The following is a 4,555-nucleotide window of genomic DNA, read 5'->3' as shown; positions in this document are numbered from 1 at the left end:
TTTACACCCTCCCAACACAGAAATAGTTATATAAAATTCATTTTATACATAAATTTCTCATCAAAATGAGCTCCACAATTTAATGTCAAGTTTTTATAGCTATAACAATTAAATATGTTTAAAGTGTTGGGATGTACAAAAGAAATCAGAATTAGAAAATCGTTCGTTGCACGTTTAGTTGGTAAGGAGAGGGTTAATATAGACCGGTCTTTCAAATTTGAAGCATTGTATCTCTGAAGTAAATGCAAAGATGGAACATATTTACATTCATTAGATACGATATTATGTAACCTTTCAAATGATATTTGAACACACCGTCATCCCTGGATTGTATCAAAAGATATACGGGAGGAAATAAATCAAAGTGTGAATTCAATTTTGCACATGATTCTATTTCTGGACATGAATTCATTTTTGAAATACCTAAATCACCACGATATAATAAAACCATTTTGTGGAGATGGGTCGCATACTTCTAACGTACCGACAGAATGTTATTTTCAGCTATTTATCCCAATGGCAGGAAATTGGATATTGGAAGACGACATACACAAGTATTCAATACTAAGAAAGCAAACAAGGACAAAGGCCTACATTTGCTATAAAGAAAGAGGATCTAGACAGACAAGACAGCTCATGCATCTTTATTATTATTATTATTATCATTACCAACAACTTACAAGTAGGAGATAAAATTCGACCTGAAGATTAACCTCGTTCCCGGATATTGTCCAAATAAAAACACCGACCGACGATCAATCAACTACGTGGGATTTGTTAAATGATGTACTGTACTAATAACTTATTTATTTTAACAAAATATATCGATGACCATACTTATTCTTTATTGCTTATTTTAATTTATTCGAAAGAATGTGTCCCTTTTAACGTTTTTTTGATCAATGAATGTTCCTAAATTCCTTTAAAGAACCTGGTTTGAGATCTTCAACAACGTGGACAGACGGTACCGAGTTCGGTCATAAGCAAGTGCCCTCACTCTAGTCCCATTTCCGGTCCTGCTCTGCGACTGACGCCTGAGTTATTCCAGTGTGCCCTTGAAACATACGTTGATAAAACAAATTTCCGCTTGGAAATAAATAAGAGAATTTTATCAATTTATGAATTTAATTTTTTTGCTGCTTGACGTATAGAAAGGTTTTCGAATGTAAGCTCGACTTTAATCAACAACCAACAAATAAATGATAAAGGCCTTTCAGATATGATTTTTCGCCAAGTCCCAGGTTCGAGAATTTTTTCTGAGATAGGGTTTATTTAAAATGATCGCTATTTGAAGGACGGGTTTTCTGGCCATGTTTTTCCATAATATTGAAGTTAACTGGTCAAGTACCTTCATACCAATCCGAAAAGATGCACCTGATACCTTGAAGGACAAAAATGAAATAATAGAAGATTTCAAACCAAATATCAGCCTTTCTTGGACTTCGATTTGAACCAGTGATAGCTTGATTTATCATTTGACAACATGTTTAGAAATACCAAAATGTTTGAAAACCGCCTGACCTATCTATCATCCCTTATCTTCTTAATATCGTAATTTGATATTGTAAATACAAAGAGAGATTCTTCATCTTTTCAAGGGACATCTTTAGTCTCTTGAGTGTTGTACACAAGAAGAAGGATAGATTTTTAAAGTGGCAAGAGGATCTATTTGTTTCTCCGGCTCTGGACATCAAGAGAGGAAATGATGTTATAGTCAATCAATCAACTCAACTTGTTCTTCGGTTCAGCCCCGCTGTAGAATAGGCAAAGTTAAACCATTTTAAAATGTCTTAATTCATATTTATCACCACATTTTTAATAAAATCTTAGGAATCAAAGTTAAAAATTAAGAGTTTGAACGAGACTTGTCTTGAGACCAGTAGGTCTAATTCGAGTGGATGTCAGAAACGAGGCAAAAATTAAATCCCTGGCTTTAAAAATATGAAGTTTATTTCCCTCGGTACTTATATGACTCAATCCTTTAATTTTCAAATAATGAGCATTTAAACATCTGAGTCTACCCCATGCTGACAAAGTCTTACAGTCGTACACCTTTTCCCAGGGATTTGCGCACATGATCTCAGATGAGATATGATAATACGCTTTGTTATTAATTCCCATACAAGGAAGCATAGTGTATGCCAATTCTCGGGATGGAGGAGGGTTAATAGCAATAAAGTACTTGTAACCTCATTTTACACGTGAGTACGGTGAGAGAATGTGAGTAAAGAGCCTTTTCCAAGGACTCAACTATGTGCAGAGCGAGGCTCGAACCCATGACCTTCCGATCCGAAAGCGAGTGTCATACCAGCACAAGACCACTGTGTGTTTGTGTAATTTATTTGGATTTACCTTTGATGTACGCAGGATCAGGATGAGTAGAGGATTAATCACGACTAGTAGCATTTTAATGTATCATTGCTAACATGTTGTAATCCTTTGAACACTTCAAATGCTTTTTTTTATTACTTCATCTAGATTCCCACTCCCACCCCCAGCCCCTCTCTCTCTCTCTCTCTCTCTCTCTCTCTCTCTCTCTCTCTCTCTCTCTCTCTCTCTCTCTCTATCTATCTATCTATCTATCTATCTATCTATCTATGTATCTATCTATCTTCCTTCTCCGTCTCAATATTTATATATATGTCTATCCCACACTCTCTCTCCTTCCCCTCTTCGCTATCTAAATACAGTTTCCTATCTGTCTATCCTACTATATATCACTATATATATATATATATATATATATATATATATATATATATATATATATATATGTGTGTGTGTGTGTGTGTGTATGTGTGTGTGTGTTTTTTTTTTCCTTCTCTTTCTCAATATTGATATATATCTCTCTTCCTCTGTTTCAATCTTTATATGTCTGTCTATCCTTGGATTTACCTTTATTATGTATCTTTCTAATCTAGTGGTATGACACTGTAAAGAAATGCCTTCTAGGTAACAAAGGGAGATAGTTGTCCTACCCACCAAGGTCTCGGGTAGAATCAAACCCATATAATTAAATGATTTATGAGTGTAGGATGGGTGTTGGAATAGGGACTCCCTTGTTTTCGCCGTGGGTGGTGTAGACTATGAAGGCAATGAAAGAACGGAGGGTTATCATGTTCCATCAGTGTTAAAACACCCTCATCAATCTTATGCATCAACCGAGATACCGTTAGATACCCTGTCCTATGTTTCGGCTTGGGCCGATGTTCAACTGGCAGTCTGCGATTTGAGGTCGAAGAAGGAAGACCTGTACAGCCTGTGTGTTGGCTGGAATTCTGTTTGGCTATGTTGAAGCCACAGTGAAAAGGGCCCAAAGTGGCCAGTATTTTATGTCGCACCCGAATATGGGCTCTCAGGCGATATGTGTTGGGCCTGTGTGTTGGCCAGCATTGTGTTTTAGGCTGTATTGTAGCCGAAGTGGGCCTAATATGGCCAGTATTTTGTATATCGTACCCGGTTATGGGCTCTAAGCGATATTGTGTTTTTGTAATTTGTGCTCGGTGAGAATATATAAAATTTATAATATTGTTTTGATGTGCTGAGTAATCATCAAGTGATTAAGTGATTAATATCGTAAAATTATTTCACTTATCTTAAAGTTTAAAATAATATACAGTTTTATTGTTTTAGTGAATAATTAATTCATTGAGTTTAATTGTGTTGAAATTGAGAACGTGACCTCAGTTAAATGAATTATTTTTAAGTAAATACTAATTGATCACTTACGCTATCATTGTGTCTATGTTAATTTCATTTTTACTAATATATCTATATCTATCTTCTAATATAGTGAAGAGCTGACGGGGCTAGGACATAGCGCCCGGTAAATGCGTTTGCATCTTTGAACTTTGTAATTTTGACGGGGCTAGGACATAGCGCCCGGTAAATGTGTTTTGAACCCTTTTGAACAATATAATTTTTGAGAAATATGAACAAAATACAATGTAACGTTTGTAAAGATGAGGCAGTAACACTCGATCTATGTGTTTTATTAGGAACAATTTTGGATTTGAACAGGCTGGAACACCGCACCCTGTGTGAACAATTTTGTTGATTAATTTTATTCTCCTTTCGGAATATGAACAGTTTATTTTGACCCTATATGTAATTAATAATTTCATTATTAGTGGGAATTAATGGAACGGTTGGAACCTGGGTGAAGTATAGTTTATTTTGGTTAAAACTTACATGAATTTTATATTGCATTACTACTTTTTACTTGTATGTACTTTTGATTTTTCCTGTCAATATATGCAATGTTATTCTCTTTTGCTCAATAACTATGAGCTGTTCCCCTTTCTTTTACTTTAAATAAATAATAATGGCTCTCTTGTCAGATACGGTGTTCTGTTGGTGATTGTAACGTCCACGTCTACCTCTCCACACTTTAAGGTCATAAGCGGCCTTCGCATCCATTGCGAGTTGCGAACGCACCTTGTGACAGACACTCGCTTTCGGATCAGAAGGTCTTGGGTTCGAGCCTCGCTAGGCGCATAGTTGAGAAATTGGAAAAGGCTCTTTACTCTTTACTCAAATTCTCTCATGGTACTCA

General features: G+C 35.7%; 1 long non-coding RNA gene across 1 annotated transcript; it reads left to right on the top strand.

Annotated features, from left to right (window-relative positions):
* Nucleotides 1-2,939: 2,939 nt before the first annotated feature.
* On the top strand, nucleotides 2,940-4,339 carry LOC144969641 (uncharacterized). The gene is made up of 2 exons (XR_013644792.1): nucleotides 2,940-3,503; nucleotides 3,794-4,339. It is a non-coding gene; the product is annotated as an uncharacterized LOC144969641 (long non-coding RNA).
* The last annotated feature ends 216 nt before the right edge of the window (nucleotides 4,340-4,555 follow it).

The sequence above is a fragment of the Berghia stephanieae genome, chromosome 3, assembly GCF_034508935.2.
Source record: "Berghia stephanieae isolate SIO BIC M18660-M18661 chromosome 3, UCSD_Bste_1.3, whole genome shotgun sequence".
Lineage (NCBI taxonomy): Eukaryota > Metazoa > Mollusca > Gastropoda > Nudibranchia > Aeolidiidae > Berghia > Berghia stephanieae.
This window is presented reverse-complemented; position numbering and strand designations above follow the sequence as displayed.